The sequence below is a fragment of the Zonotrichia leucophrys genome, chromosome 24, assembly GCF_028769735.1.
Source record: "Zonotrichia leucophrys gambelii isolate GWCS_2022_RI chromosome 24, RI_Zleu_2.0, whole genome shotgun sequence".
Classification (NCBI taxonomy): domain Eukaryota; kingdom Metazoa; phylum Chordata; class Aves; order Passeriformes; family Passerellidae; genus Zonotrichia; species Zonotrichia leucophrys.
The window spans coordinates 6,525,442-6,542,391 of NC_088193.1; the positions used below are offsets into that span (position 1 = coordinate 6,525,442).

The 16,950-nt window shown below is 48.2% G+C and overlaps 1 protein-coding gene across 3 annotated transcripts in view; it reads right to left on the reverse strand.

Annotated features, from left to right (window-relative positions):
* KIRREL3 (kirre like nephrin family adhesion molecule 3) overlaps positions 1 to 16,950 on the reverse strand; it is a 408,049-nt gene that overhangs the window by 182,545 nt on the left and 208,554 nt on the right. The window lies entirely within an intron of this gene.

Sequence of the window (16,950 nt, forward strand, 5' to 3'; positions counted from 1 at the left end):
TGGAAGCACTGATGGATCCAGGAGGATTAAATCCGTGCACAGCACAGGGATCAACTCTCCAAGTGACACTGACCTGTCACAGACATCTTTTATGAAAAATCCTTTCCTTAGGAATTTTTCTCCTGAGAAGCTGAGAGACCTCAGGAACAAAACGTAAACAATGGTTATCTGCTGCTGTGGAATGCAACAGGTGGATCTGTGATTGGCCCATGTTGGTTGTTTGTAATTAATGGCCAATCACAGTCAGCTGGCTTGGACTCTCTGTCCGAGTCACAAGCCTTTGTTATCATTCTTTCCTATTCTATTCTTAGCTAGCCTTGTGATGAAACCTTTTCTTCTATTCTTTTAGTATAATTTTAATGTAATATATATCATAAAATATTAAGTCAAGCCTTCTGAAACACGGAGTCAGATCCTCGTCTCTTCCCCAGTCTGAAAAGCCCTGTGAACACAGTCACACTGACCCAGTCAGGGGGGTGAACCCGTGCCTGGTTTCCTGATGAACATCACCCTGAGCTTCTCACCATGATGCTCCATCACAATTTTCCTGCATTAATAGATTGCTTAGGAAATGTCATGGTGGGGCTTTGATCCCAGCTCTCCTGGCAAAGCTGTGAGTGCTGAGGGGATGTAAAGATTCCTAAACATGAAGGTTTAGCCCTGAAGGCGTTGTTCTGCTGGAAGGGATGTGAGATTTTCAAAGGGAAAACCCCAGCCCAGGTACCCCTCGTGCCTCAGGGGTGATGTCCCCAATGCCAGGGCAGGGTCACATCAGGGCCCCATGAGCTCATGAGTGAGGAGTTTGGAATCACAGAATCAACAGAGCTGGAAAAGATCTCCAAGAGCAGGTCCAATCTTTCACCAAACATCACCACGACCACCGAGCCACATCACCCAGTGCCACCTCTGCCACCCCTCTGTTTTGGATGGTGACCCCACCAGTTCCCTGTGCAGCCTCTGCCATCCTGGACAAGCAGATTTTGCTCGGGGTTGGAACCAGCTGGGCTGGTGCTGATGATGGGGCAGGGTCAGGGTTTGGGCACCTCCTCCCCCACCTCCTTAAAAATTAAACTGAGAGCTACATTTCATTCAGGCTGGTTGTGAAAAAAGGAAAGGATATTAAATTAAAGTATTTTCATTTTAACAGAATGCACCATAACTTGGGGGGTGGAAGAACAGGGACTCTTTAGATCCCAGCTATTTAATAGGTAAAGAAAAAGCCACACAAAATGTGCTTCTATTTCCTAAAACACCCATATAATATCTTCAATTAGGGTCCAAGCACAGGAAAGATCATTATTAAAAATGAGACCCTCCAGGAGTTTCCCAAAGTGTTTGCTTTTTGCTGTGGTGGGGAAGATTGCTCAGAATAATATAATTTTGTGTGTTCAAAGACTCAAGAGTACGCTGAGTGGGGAACAGGAGAAAAACCCAGCTAATGGTAAATGATCTCTTAAAAGCAAGGGAGAGGTTGGAAAAGTGGATCCATGCAGAAAATAATACACTATTATTTAAAAAAAGTGAATTGCTGAAATGACACTCTTCCCTGATTCTGTCTCCAGAAAAACATCTTGGCTGAATCCTTAATGTACAAGGGGTTGGGATTATTTTTTTTTAGTGACAGTGTAAAACCTGCAGAAATATCTTAGTTATTTACCAAGTGATTAAACCCCAGTCATTTATTACAGTTTTACTAGAACATTTTTTTCCTGGTTCTTCCAGGGTTTATTGCTTCCAATATAACACGCCTCCCCCTTTAATAATCCCCATTGCTTTGCCTCTATTGCCTTATATTTTTAGATTTCTTTTAGCGTTTTGCATAAAATTCCAACTCTAATGGGCTTTATAAAATGAGATGTATTGTCATGGATCCAAGCCCTTATGAAGATAATTATCCTGTCCATTTGTGTTTTCATTATGTTGAGAAATACTTTTTCTCTCTCCCCCCAACATTTTATTTCCCATCCCAAAACACAAGGGTCCTTTATTTTTTAATTTTCAATCCATTGGCAATGGAAGAAGGGAATCCAAGCAATCGCCATCCTCAGTTTTTGGCTGATGGAAATTCATGAATCCTGGAACAGAGAGGAGGGGAATGGTGCTGTTTGGAGGATGTGAATGACACCATGGTGGGGCACAGGACAAGGTGAGGAGGAGGATGGAGGAGAGAGGTGACACGGAGCCAGGTGTGTTCCAAAATGGAATACAGAATACTCCAGGAGTGATGGGAACACCCAAAGGTGGAAACAGCTCAGGGGGGAAATACAGAAAGGACACATCAGGTCCAAAGCACCAAACACCCCCTTGTATTTTTGGAAGGAATCGAAGCAATCAAGGAGGTCCAAAGCCAACAAGGAGAAAGTGGAGCCCAGAGTTCCTGTGGCACCCAGGATGGGGCACTGAACCAAGAGGGATTGAGCCAAGGGTTCAGTGAGAAGGATGGGACAGGCTCTCAAGGAGAAACCTGCCTTTTGGAGCTGCCAAACTGGCTCCAACACACGATTTAACCACTGGGAAAGCATCTCCAAACTGCCTAAGGCTGTGTTTTCCACTAGGATCATTAATTCCCTAAGACAGAGCCTGTGTTTCCCTGTGGATATCCAGGGATCCTGACCCAATCATGACACTGGTCTCTTCTGGGTTCTTTACTGCCATATAAACATGGATTATCATCTGAGAACTGAGAACACCTTCCAGGGGAGAGCCAACACCAGACACAGAAGACAAGGCAAGGGAGCACCTTGCAGAGAGTCCTCCTGCAGAGGCTTCTCTGACAGCTCTGAAAACCTTTTGTCTTTTCCCTGAGGGCTGTTGTACGGAAATGGGAATTTGTGCCATTTGCTCAAGAAAAGCTCCCCTGGAGCCATGGAGAGCAATCACAACTGGTGCATGAGGGAGGTGGCTCTGCCCTTGTATGGAGTTAGGCTGGGTATATATCTCCACATTCCCATAAAAATGGGGTTATTATTTCCACTTGAGATACATCCAGAGCTCCTTGTAGAGCAATGACAATTAGAGAGCAACAGCAACGTGCGAGCTGCACCATTCACCTGCCTAACAGGGCCCGTGTGCATAGTCCAGAGTGTGCTGGGAAATAACTTCCATTGATCCAGCAGCACAGCACTTCCTGGAGCCATGGAGACAGAGATTGCAGCAGGACCAGGCCCAGGGCATCACAGCTGCACCAAGGAAGAGCCAGATCCTTCCCTGGTTTGTGTGGGTGTGGATATGCAAAAAATAAACACACTTCTGATGTAAAGTCAGAAACGACTTGGCCTGAAATCTGGAAAAGTGGCCCAAGCCCAAGGCTAAGGCAATGGCTTTCCTCATAGATCAGCTGCTGCAGATGTTACTTCAGTACCTATTATTCAGTAACCCTTGGAGCTTTGCTGGCCCCATTAATCTCAATGAGGTTGTAACCAGTGACCCACCCCAAGCACACATGGCACAGCAGCCCTTGCAGGTCTCACACCCCAGCCCTGTAGGACACTCATGGGTTCCTGGCATCCTCCCTGCCATGGGAGACATGACCCCAACATCCCAACAGGACCCAAAATGACCCCAACATCCCAACTGGGGTCATCCTGCCCAGCCAGAGAGGAACAGGGCAGAGGGCAGGAGCTGTGAGTAGATGCATTGCTGGAGCTACAATCCAGGTTTTCTCCCTGGGTGCTGCCAGGTCAGTCAGGCTCCACCTCAGCACAAGGGAGAGCATCCCAGGACAGCCAGAATTGTTGCCTGTGTGAAGGCAGAGGATGAGAGTGGGTTTAAGTCAAACCCTCCCACCTCAGCAGTCCCTGCACCTAAATGAGGCACCCACATGTGAGTGATAGCACAGCTCCTTATCAGCCGGTGCCCCGGCTTTGCCCTTCCTTCAGGAAAGACAGAAAGCAGAAACTGCTGGCTGAGTTTGTTCCCAGGCAGTGCTGTCCCTCTGGAGCAGCTCGAGGGCAGCAGGACAGCAGCCCAGACAGGCCAGGCCCTCTCTGGAGCGAGCAGGGTCCCTGTGCTGGCACGGCCACCCCGCTGTCAGCGCTAATGAGAGGTGGCACCGTGGCCACACTGCCCGCCCTGAGTGACGCTGCCAGTTGTGCTGTGCTTCAGCAGTGTCACATCCAGGAACATCACAAACATCACATCCCAATTAACTCATCCTGTCAGGTCCAGCAGTTGGCTGCGGAGCACGCTCCCAGCAGCTGTCGCTGGGACCCAGCTGAGGGACCAGGGCCACCTGGCTAGGTAGCAATTCATTGTAGTGAAGGTTTTATTTTAGGAGGAAAGCTCCTAAACACCCACAAGCAGAGGCAACAGGACCAGTGGGTGAGCTGCTGGGATTTTTAGGGTGCAGGGGCCCTGCATCCTTCCCTCCAAGCCTTTGAACAGAGCAGTGGCTGTGCAGGGCATCCCTTTGTGCACCCCAGAATCATCAAGGCTGGAAGAGATCTCACCATCACCTAATCCCCAGCACCACCACAATCCCCCTAAACCACATCCCCAGGTGCACATGCAGAACAGTTCCACAGATGGTGACTTCCCCTCCCTGGCCACTTCCAACACCTGATGAGCAAAGCCATCCTGCAGAGGAGCAGTGCTTTCCCTGGGCTTGTTCTGGGTGAGCCCTTCTCAGGGGGCTCACACCTCTGGGTGATTTTCTGTTGGGATGCAGATGCCAATGGGCACCCACGAGTGTGGGATTCACATCCTCTGAACCTGAGAGAAGCAGAGAAAAGAATGATCCAAGCAATTCTTATCTCACTGGCTGCTCCTGTGTTGTGCCAAAGCAGAAAGCAATATGGAGATTGTTTACCCAGAGTGATGGGGATTTGTTTCCTTGGCCCATCAGGACTGAGCACGTGTCCAGACTGTGGGTCAGGAGACAGCCACGAGATTCTGGGCAGTTGAGTTGAGTTGGGTGCTTGTGCAGATTCAGTTTAGATGAAATGTAATATAGTATAGAGTAATATAGTATAAGAAAGTAATTAATTAGCCTTTGATAAGATGGAGTCCTCCTCATCATTTTCTCCCTGCCACAGGGTAGTCACTGGTAGTGAGGTGATGGTGGCTCTGACCCTGGTGGCTAGCTGGGCTTTTTGTCAGGGGGCTGAGTGGAAAGAGGGAAGGAAGTTATCCCATCTCTTCCTCGTCTTGTAACAGGACCAAAGCAGCATCCAGCATTCATTCACGCCTTGAAAACAGAAATGAGTTCAGGCTCCCCAGTGACCCTGCACAAGGGTTGGAGAAAGTCCCATCCATCTCCAGGATGGACAACCTTGCTCAAGGTCACTTGCCACATTGGATGCTCTGATTTTTCAGTCCCCAGCATCAGGCATGAAAGGGAAACAGACTTGACACATCCAGGGACTGAACTTGTGCACCCTGGCTCTGCTGCTCTGCTAATGATTAGGAAAGACAGCTTGGCACGGGTGAGTGCCAGGCCCAGGTGTCCTGGCCCCTCAGCCCTTCCCAAGGATTAAACATTTAACACTGCTGCACAGAGGGCTTGGACACAGCCTGGCTGTGACCCCACTCAGCTGCCACGTCCTCCTTCCAGCCCAGCACCACAGCCAGAGGCCTGAAAAAGCACCAGCAAGGGGGAAACACAGGAAATGAGGGATTTTACAAGGGATTCTTTGTGGGAACCCAGAACATACCTCTGGCTGTCCCGAGCAGCCGAGACCCCTGCCAGGGGTCTCAGAGACCCTGGTACAGAGCCCAAAATGCCCCTGTGGGTTTGATTATGACCCGTGGAGCAAATTATCAACCTTATAGAAAGATCAGCAAGCCACCAGAGTTTAAGTAGAATAATAGTGAGGTTATCACAGGGTGAAAAAGTAGATTTTGGGGTTTCTGGTATGGGGGTTCAGAGGGCAAGATGGAGGGATCTGGGCATGTCCAGCCTTTCTCCTTCTTCTTCTTGGCCTCCATCTTCTGCTGTGATGGTGGCACTTTTAGGATTGGTTTAGAGTAGAAGCTCACTGTCTAACATAGGTGATAGGTATTGGGATGTAATTATAAATATTGTACACGTAGTTTTAAGTATAAAGACATAACACTGCCCTGGGGGCAGGCAGAGTGCCTGGAGCTGTCCTGCTGGATGGACCTCGGCAGGGCAGGAGAAAGAATTTTGTAGATAAGGAACAATGAACAACTTTGAGACCGAGAAATGAAGAGCCCTGACTCCTTCTTCAAGCACCGGGCTGGGAAAAGAGACTTTCTAACACATCTGGGGGTCACTGTGAGCAGCAGAGACCCTGACAGGATTTTATAAGGAATTCTTTACCCACATTATAGGCTCTCTTTTAATTCTGGAACCTGAAGTGCATCTGAGGGGTGAGAACAGTGTTCTTTCAGCTCCCTTCAGCAGCCCAATTTGGAAGGGGTCATTAGTGCTTTAATTGAAAATAAGGCACAGATCTCTTGCTGTGAAAGGTCCTGTGGCACTTTGGACAAGAAGAGGGTTTGGGGACCATGGCACTGGCCAAACCCCACTGTGATGCAGCTTGCAGGGATCAGGAATGGAACTCCCCTCAATTCCAGGAGCACAGATGGGGATATTCATGGCAAGATGCTGAGCACAATCTCTGCAGACCTAAAGTTCCTCTGGAAATATTCCTGCTGGGTCAGGCAAGGTGTGGTGGGAGCTGCAGGCCCTAACAGGCCCTCCTGAGCCTCCAGAGCCAAATTAGCTCTTCCAACACACCTGGCTCCTCCTTTTGCCTCGTGACCTCCTTTAGGATGCAGCAAAGATGTCTTTGCCACTCTGATGCTCAGCTAAAGAGGCATCATGACCTCTTTTAGGTCATGAGCAGCCCCATAAGGAGGTGGCATGGCTGGAGCAGTGAGAACAATGGAAGAAAATCCCTGGAACTGGGATGCTTCTCCCTGAAACAACAATTTCTGCTCCTTCCCTCTGCTGCTGGCCCATCTGTACCCCATCAGCAATCCAACCCACAGACAAAAAGGGCTTTTCCAAGCAAAAGCACATCCCAAGTCAGTGGAATTTGTACAGCTTTGATAACGAGCATTTAAAGGGTAAAGCCTAATGAAGGGATCCGGAAACAAGCTGCAAACGAAGGCAGGATGCAGCTTTTTAATTAAAACTCTGATGCTTTTTTATCTCTTTCCCTCTCCCTTGCTCTTCCCTCTGCCGACAGAGGGGATTTCTCCATCTGAGGCCCGTTGCTGTACAAAAAGCTCAACTTTAATATTCTCTTTGATTAAATGAGATTTTTTTCTTCCTCATCTTCTGGTGGTGCTGCTGTCGTGTTCCTGGGTGAGGATTTAAAGGAAGAAGGCCCTGCCAGGAGCCAGCAGCACCTGCAGAGGGGGAAGGAGACACAGACCCAGCTCCAGAGAGGATCAAAGCACTGGGGTGCCCACGTCCCTTTGGAGCCCCAAATGCTGCCCTGTCCCACAATATGTCTCTGCAGCTCCTTCCCTAACACCAACCAAAATATGCTGGTACAAAGGGTTAAGCAGCAAGACAGAGGGAGAAGATCAGGCCCATTTGAGGGGATGATGAGACTGCTCTAATTTGATTGATTTTCAGTGAATTCTTGGCACTTCTCATTTGCAATTCCCCTCCTTTTAATTAGCTGATGCTTGTAGCTATCACATTTGATTCTCATTACTTAATTAAATAGGGTCCTGCACCTTTAGGCAGTGCTGGGAGGTAGTGGAAGGAACAAGCTGGAAGGTTGGACAGGAACAGGAGCATCCTCCAGTATTGCTCCACACTGGCTGTGAAAGCAGCATGGACCTCAGCATTGTCTTGGACAGCCCAAGCTCCTGCCCTGGCTGCATCCTGCTTGGCAGTAAAACATGCCTGGACTGAAAGGGAGCAGAGCCTGAGCTCTCCTTGCAGCCCCTGGAGGGTTTCCATCACTCCAGGTGATCTGTGTTCAGGAGCTGCTTGAGATTTGTACTGGCACCAGTGGGATTTAGATACAACTGGGTGGGCAGAGATGTCTTTGCCGCTCTGATGCTCAGCTAAAGAGGCATCAAGAGCTGTTCTGGTCCCCAACCCACTGCATCAGTTTATCTCTGCAGGAAAAGCTACTAAAAAAGACGTGCAATTTAAAATCCTCCAAAAAAAAAAAAAAATAGAGCAAAGTGCCTGTAAACTGTAATATTAATTGGTGCCACAGTGAAATCCAGACCTCTGGAATGCTGACAGCATTTGGCTGAGTGGCTTGTGACAGGGGTGATGCTGGCGCTGGGACCTTGTTGAGTCTCCTTGGTGGGAGGTAACTGGGACAGATGTGCTGGCAGTCACACCTGCTGTATTTCTCCTTCTCTGCTGTCACTTCCCTGCCCTGTGCTCCTCTGTTTTATCTGTCCAGGTTCTGGCATGTTTGTGCTTGTGTTTTCACACCATCCCAGCTGAAATATGTGGCCTGTGTAAAGGGTTTACCTTTGATGCAGCAGGTCTGACTGATTTTGGGGGCTTGCAACACAAAGAAATTCCTCTCTGTGCACAGGAATGGTGCTGCAGAGATTGCTCCAAAGTCACATGCAAGGGCCCCAGTCCTACAGACCTGCAGCTCTTTAACGGCACATCCTGGAAACCTCCTCAAAACACCCCAGAGCAGCATGGCCAGGCACCTGGGCAGCTTTAGCCCATGTCCATTGTGTTGGAACCTAAAGCATCCTCTCACTTCTATTTCAACCTTTTTACACCAACAGAATGATTTGTTAAGAATTGTCGGAACTCAGTACATCCCTCTGGGTGTCCAGAGTTGCTGGGGGGCTTAGAGACCCTGGCACACAGCCCAGAGCATTTGATTTTGACCCCTGGAGCAAGTTGCCAACTTTGTATGAGGACGTGAAAGTCACACAGGTTTGAATAGTGTAATAATAAAATTATCACAGGATGAAAATGAAGATTTTAGGATTTTTGGTATGGGGATTATGGGGACAAGATGGAGGAACTTGGGGGTATCTAACCTTTCTTCTTCTTCTTCTTGTTCTCTATTTGCTGCAGTGATGTTGGCATTTTGGGATTGGTTTAGAGTAGAAGTGTACTGTCTAACATAGGTGATGGGTACTGGAAAGTAATTGTAAATATGTTAAATTTAGAATAGAAGCTCACTGTCTAACACAGGTGACAGGTATTGGGAATTAAGTGTAAATATGTTATATGTAGTTTGTAATATAAAAGGACAACACCACCTTGGGGGCGGTCAGAGTGCCTGTGGCTGCTCTGCTAAGCAGACCTTGGCTGGGCAGAAAGAAAATTTTATAGATAAGAATTAATAAACAACTTCAAGACCGAGAAGTGAAGAGCTCTGACTCGTTCTTCAGCCGCGCGGGCTGAAACAGAGACATCCTGCGCATCTTGGGGCAGCAATAACAACCAAAACCTGAGAAAGAATTATCCTTGCTCCCACACTCCATGGGTTTGGGGTGCTGATGGTGCCTAGATGAAGGGACACCCCTCAAATTACAGCTCCTTTGATTTGTGACAAAGGCAAAGGTTGTGATGGTGACATCCTGGCTTGGTGAGGATTTCTGTGGGTCTTGCTTAATTGTCTCAAAAGCACTTTGAGATCTGGGGATTGGATGGGTGACTGAAGCACATTGAGTTATTATTATAATTATTATTATTGGGGATTTCCATTTGGACTTTCCCTGTTGGAGCATGATATATTCCATCAATTATGGGAGAGCAGCATGGGGCTGAGCAGCACCCCAACAATGAGGGGCTCTTTCATTTCCCCTGCTCATGCACAGACCAGTTCAGAGGCTGGGAAATGAAAGTCTCCCCCCTCCACCGATGGCATTTGAGAATTCTTTCAACAGAATAATTTTATGGTTCTTGACTCAGGAAGTCAGTTTGAACTTTGGTTTTAGAGATAAAAGGACTGACAAAGCATCCCCACAGGACGCCTGGACTCGTTTGCATTCATAAACGTGGAGCCAGCACCAGAGCCCTCTTCCACACGCCAGGAATTACCTTCGCTCAAAGGTTTTTCTGTATCCACTTATCATCTAATGAGCAGTGCAAGGAACTTCATTTTAAGAAGGAGAGAAGGGGAAGGAGGATTAAAAAAGAAATCCTCTCTTGGTGGATGCTTTTAAATGGAATTCGATTTCTGTGGCTTTTTCATATCCTGCCAGCGAGGAAGACAAGGCAAAAGAATGAAGAGTTAAAGAGATGCAGAGATGAAAAGAGCACGAGTCCCTTTAGGTGGGGACAGGCTGGCAGTGATGGCAAACACTGAGGAGCAGGAGGGAGCTGGGAGAGGGCAGGACAGGCAGGAGGGACATCCTGGGGTCACTGCCAAGCTGGGGAGGAGCAGGAGGGCAGGGGAAGGAAAATACCACTGGCAAATGGATGGGTAATTGCTCCCTGGAAAGGCAGCTCCATGATGTGCTCCATGCCTGCTGTAGAAGTGCAGATCTGGAACAGAAGTGCAAATCTGGGACAGCTCTAACAATGCCTGACAGCTCGTGCCTGCTGTCCCAGGGCCATCCCAGCCCTGGCCTGCAGGCAGGACACCCAGAGGGAGGAGAAATGGGACAGCAGTGACACAGACACCACCCCACATGTGAATCCAAGGCCCTGTGTCAGCTGAGGACTGGTGATGAAGGAGCTGGTGAAGGAATAAAGCAGCTCCTGCCCACCGGCAGCCACCACACCAGAGATGCTGCTCAGCAAAGCCTACGGGCTATGGGGCCTCAATGAGGTGTTTGAGGGTGGGGACAGACAGACACAGCTCAGATGGACACTGCTCATGGTTAAGGAATGCCAGCCAGGCTCTTGGCAAGGGAGAGGAGAGGTGCAACAGGCTGGGGAAGAGAGGAAGCTCCATCCCCTGTTCCTGTGTCTCTGCCTGGCCTCCCTGCTGTTCCAGCGGGTATTGGGCAGGACAGCACAGGCAAACAAGGGGTTTCCAAATGACATCAAGCCCAGGAAAATGTCACATTGTCTGTGGCATCTCCACACCTCCTCATGGTGGCTGTGCAGTGCCCTTTGCTGCTGTATCAAGGGAGCCAGGCTGGAGCCCTGACCTTCCCCCATGCATCTCTGAGCTTGTCAGCTGGTAAAGCAAGGAATGGCAGGGATCTCACAGAGCCTTCAAACTTTAACACTCCCACACAGCGCACCATTAATCTAATGAGCCAGAAAATACCCAGGGAAAAGGCTCCTGATGCTGCTCCTCAAGGTGAAGAATCACCAGCATTTTGTTTTGGTTTTGCAACAAAGCAACTAAACCATGATTTTGTCTGAGATGTCTCTGCACCAAAAGTGGGGAAATGTGGATTCTCCTATTTATTCACCCTACCATTGCCCCTTTCCAGACCCTTTGCTTTTGTTGCCCCACCTTGATTTCCCAGAGCTTTCTTTTCCCAAGCCTGGTGACCTGGTGAGGGTGGCAGCCCCTGAGAACCTGGGGACCAGAGTTTTGGCCACCACAGGTTGGATGCAGCTCCAGGTACCCAGACACAGTTCCACGTCCTGCTACTGAAAAGGACCTCGGTGGTAACCCTGGAATTTGTCTCTCTGCCATTTGTCTCTCAGCAGAAGGCTGCCCAGGACAAAGCTGCTCTTCTCACAAGTCTGTGTGAGCCTCTTGAGTGTGCAGGCCCCACTGCTTCCACCTTCCAGCCTGAGCTCAACTTCCCAGTCCTGCCCTGATTTAGCACAGTCCGCACTTGTTCCTGGTGTTTTGAGGCAGATAAGGCCAAGATCAGCCCAACTTCTCATGAGCCCAAATGTGTGTGCTGAAATACTGGGCAGCATTGAGACCTGAAGAGAGAAACCATGGCTCAACACAAATAAAACACCACAGATCAGGCTGTGGGAATCCTTAAAATCAGAGGGTTTTGGGAAAGTTGCAAAAGACCTCAGAAACAGCAAAACTGCAATCAGAGCTAAGCAGTAGCTGTAAGATTTGTCAGCAGAAAAGTTATACGAGAAGTAGAAAAGCAAGGACAAATAGAACAATGGTTTGTGTATTAATGCTTGGCTAGAATAACTCCCTAAGCTACAGAAAAGTATATCTAGCAAGATATTAGGAATTTCTAGGCTTAATAATGGAGTTCTGTGTATTATATCTTAAGGCTTACAAGTAGGTATTGTATTCAAAATAAGCAAGCATTGTTTTAACCAAAGGTATGTGTGCTTATAGTGACTGGATAGAACTACTGTCAATGTGTTTTTGCTTTGTGTAATTGGTCAAAAAACTTATAAAGTGAGTTGTAACATTGAGCTCTTTGTCTGCTGCTGGGGACACGATCTGCTGGCATCTTCCCATTGTCATAACCATGTAATGTGACTGATGCTGGAAAATACAACAGCTTGAGAAGTATTCCACAGCAATCCTGTCCTGTTCATGATTTGGACATAAACCCATGGCTGGCATCACAGGCAGCTCCTGATCCCTCACTGCTTCTGAGGCAGGAGAAAGCAGAAGCCCAAGGCGATGGTTGGGGCACCATCCACTTACCCCAAGTGTGTTAGAGCAGCAGCTCTGAGCTGCTAAAGGCTGTCAGATCAGTATTGTGGGCCAGGCTGATTGTGTTCAGATATATTGCTGACATCAATCACCTCTTCCCAAACTCATCTGTCTGGATCAGTCAATTACAAACTTATTTTCAAGCTGTGGGTACTCATCAGAGATAGACCCAGGGAAGGAGCTAAACTCATTTAGGGGGCTGACCTCTCTGCCTGGCTGCATGGTTTAATAACTCCTCTGCTCCATCCACTCCAGTGTGGGCTCAGACCAGCCCCCAAATGGCCACCCTGGGGCAACACAGGTGTTGCCCCCACTGATGGCAGCAAAGTGCCACGATGGCCCCGTGAATACTAAATAAATTCATTATGATCTCTGTTAAGGCCACGGATACAAAGTGAATTCATAATTATAAGACAATTAACCTGCTACCTTTCTCAGCCTTTTGGATGGCTTGCAGCATCTTTTATTACCTCTGCCATGCAAATTGCAAGTACAAAGGATGTTTTTTTTTTCCCCATAAAATTGTTCCCATCCTTCTCCCATCGCATTTCCCCAAGTTAAAAGCTGCAATCAGTGAGACTGGCCTTGGTTCGTCCGCTTTTTCTTAGTAAGAGGTACATAAATAAAATAATAACAGATGATTAATAACCCTGAGAGCTTTCCAAATATTAATGAATTGATCTTGTTGCTCGAGAAGAATGGGAGAGTTTTAGATTTAAAGCTTTGATAGATTTTCTCCTGAGAAGGCGCGGTGATAAATACTGCGTTAAAATGCTATTTGTATCTGTGTTGCTAATATTAAGTTCGTGTGTTCATAGATTTGAAAGCACAGAAGGAGAATTATGTCACCTGCTCTGACTCGTAATGAAGGCCATCGACTTTCCCCCGGCGAAATGAGTAGAACTGAGTAAAACTGAAAAGATACATTTCCAGGGAAGTTCTCTTTGGGGACCCTCCAGAGCTTTTCCTTGGGGGCCACCTGCCAACCATCCTTTGTTCAGACAGCCAGAGCAGGGATGGGGCAGGTTGGATCATCAAATCCATCTCCAAACCCACATTTTTCGCCTTACAACCACCCTTGGTCTCATCCATCCTCAATTAGAGACAGCACCACAAATCATTCTGGCTGCTCAGAGAAGAAAAAGCCCAACAGCTTTCCTGTGCAAATCACAGAGCCTCCTGAGCTGGGAGAGACCACCAGGATCATCCAGGGCAGCTCCTGGCCCTGCCCAGACCCCCAACAATCCCACCCTGGGCATCCCAACCTCTCCTGGAGCTCTGGCAGCCTCAGGCTGTGCCCATTCCCTGGGCAGCCTGGGCAGTGCCAGCACCCTCTGGGGCAGAACCTTTCTTGATTCTCAGCCTGCCCTGCCCTGGTACAGCTCCAGCCATTCCCTGGCTCCTGTCCCTGTCCCAGAGAGCAGAGATTGGCACCTGCCCCTCGGGAGAAAGCTGCAGATGGTGATGTCTCCCCTGCACAAACCAAATCCTCACTGATTTGTGGGATTTTGGGAGAACCAGCTCCGCCCCTGCAGCTGTTTTGTGCAATAACTGAGAAGCTGTCCCGGGTGAAAACATCCTGCAAAGGCAGCCCCAAAATCCGGGTGCAACAAGATCAGTCAATGCATATTTGAAAGCTCTCAGGGTTATTAATGAGGCAGAAAGTACCATAATCCCTCAATTCCACAGAACCCAGAGCAAACTTTTGGGTGAAAACCAACTAAAAGACAATCTAGACACAAAGAAGATCCTGTCTCTAACCCTGTCAAAGACTTTTTTGTGTCCTTCCCAGGCAGAGAGACGATGCAAAGCAGGGTCCTGGCTGCATGAACTTGGCCCTTTCGTGGTGCTGCTAATGCTCGTGCACACAGTAATTAAGGCTGGATGGATGAAGGCTGAATATTGAACTCTGAAGTCTGTGAAGGTCAGGGATGTGCTACCAGAGAGGCAATTTATCCCCAGTCTGTAATAAGGTCTCACATCTGACCTATTAACTGAATGTTACATGATATTAATAATCTCCCTACAGATCGGGGAGAGACAAACAAAAGTCGAGTTTGGAGGTTGATTTGCTGGAGTTAATCCATCAAACACTCTCAAAATCTACAGTCAAACTGATTATTTTTAACTGAATATGCCTTTCTTTGATGAGGCTGTGTGTGCATCACACTCCACACATACCTTTCGATGTAATAAAGATCGATGAATTATTCATGCCAACATTATTAGTCCTCTATATAGGACACTCTCCTACAGATGGGTGAGCTCCTTCCAATCAGAAACCTCATTTGCTGAAAACTGAAGAGTCAGATAATGTCCCAAAATCGTTGACAACCAGCTTGAAACACTTCTAATTGGAAATACTCTTCTTCTATGGGAAAATTGGGAAGTTTTTATCTCTGCCTTCACAAAGCACAGCGCTAGGATTTTTTTTCTACTTTGAAATGATGGTTTGTTTTAAAATTTACCTAAATTTAATGTAAAGGTTTTTTTTTTAGAAGCACCACAAGGCAGTCCTAAAAATCCAAGCACTTCTGTGCAGCTCCAGCAATATAATTCATTTTAGCCAAACCCCAAACGTTTTGTTTTCATGCTATCAAAGGGCTTTGATTTGCTTTTATTGTTTCAACTTTATAATCATATGATCCCATAAACCAGAAAGGAAACACGCAGACCTCATCAAAGCAATGGCTTGCTATCAGGTTATGTTGATACAGCAGGAAAAGAATGGGAGGGGGGTGGTGGTGGGTTTTTTTTGTTTTTATATTCTTCTAGAAAACATTTGGTTTTATAAGAAATTCCATTTTTTATTGTGCTTCAGGTGAGCTGTGCTGTGTTGGAGTCTCCTATAGAAAGAGAAATGGTAGAATCACAGAATAATGAAACACTCTGGGTTGGAAGGGATCCACAAGGATCATTGAGATCACATCCTGGCCCTGCACAGACACCCCAACAATGACACCCTGTCCCTGAGAAAGTTGTTTAAACATCCCTGGAGCTCTGGCAGCCCTGGGGCTGTGCCCATTCCCTGGGGGGCTGTTCCAGTGCCCCAGCACCCTCTGGGGGAAGAACCTTTCCATAATGTCCAACCTAGACCTGACACAGCCTCTTGCCATTCTCTTGGGGTGCCAGCTGCCATTCTTAGCTGGGGAACAAGATGAGTGGTTTATTGGAAGCAGTTTATTGGAAGAGGTTGTGGCATCTCACCAGCAGGGACAGGCAATGGGCTGGTCCCAACCAGCCAGTCAGGCTGGAGAAAGATCTGGTGAATCCAGAATGGTTTGGGTTGGAAGTGATCCCAAAGCCCATCCCAGTCCCACCCCCTGCCATGGCAGGGACACTTCCCACTATCCCAGGGCACTCCAAGCCCTGCCCAACCTGGCCTTGGACACTTGCAGGGATCCAGGGGCAGCCACAGCTGCTCTGAACAATGCCAGGGGATGGCTGCACACTGCTGGCACCAGCCATCCTCCAAGGGGGAAAAATAACCTTGAGGGACCACCAGGGTTTGTCAGCTGAGAGACTTTGGTAGCCCAGTGCCAGCCCTGAGGGGTCTGAGCTGAGCATCTTCGAGTCAGGGTGGGATGGAGGAGCTCACAACTGGCCCTGTCTGCTGGCAGGATGCCACATGGGGGCCTGTGAGTGCCACCCTGCCCAAACCTGCCCTGTGTGACACCAACCACGGCAGAACCAGCCCAGGTGCCTCACAGTGACGGGTATAGCTCAGCAAACGTCCCCGAGCTGCTCCCGCCTCTGCTTCAGCACTCCTGCAAAGCCCCTGCTGGGATCTCCACCCCTCCCTGCAATTACTGCAATGCAGATCTGTGCTTCATTAGCCAAAAATGCCATAAACTCACCCAACCCCTTCCTGGCTGCTGTGCTGTGGAAATGTGCACGAGCAGGGCAGGCACGTCCCTGCACTCCTGTTTTGTGTCCCTAATTCCAGCAATGCTTGTGCTGGAGGATGAGGGACAAAGCCACAGCTCAGATCCATGGCAGCTGGAGCTGAACAAAGTTTTTCCCAGCTATTTGATTCTCGCAAGAACCTGCCCCCAAAGATCTTCAGAACAGGGAAGAAACAACTCAAACCACCCAGCTTGCAGCCTTGTAAAACATGATGGACTCCCACCAGCCACAGCATGGAATTAACACCTTTCAAAAAAACCCCAAAATGATGATGCTTTTAAGAAAAGGGAAAAATCAGAGCTCTTGGGGACCATTCTGCTTGGGGCAAAGGGGACAAAGCATTGGGCAGGCAGACAGAGGGAAAACACTCCTGTGCACTGCAGATGGCCACTGCCACTTCTCACTCCATTTCTCCGGCTGCCAATCTTCAGCTTCTACAGGAAAATGGAGTTTTCCACAAAATGCGAGAGTTTCTCAGTCAAATAACAGTCCTCTCCCTGAAACATCACTGAAATTATTTTACAGCAGATGGAGAGGTCATCTGCACCCCACCAAGGTCACAGAGGGAGATTTTCCATACACT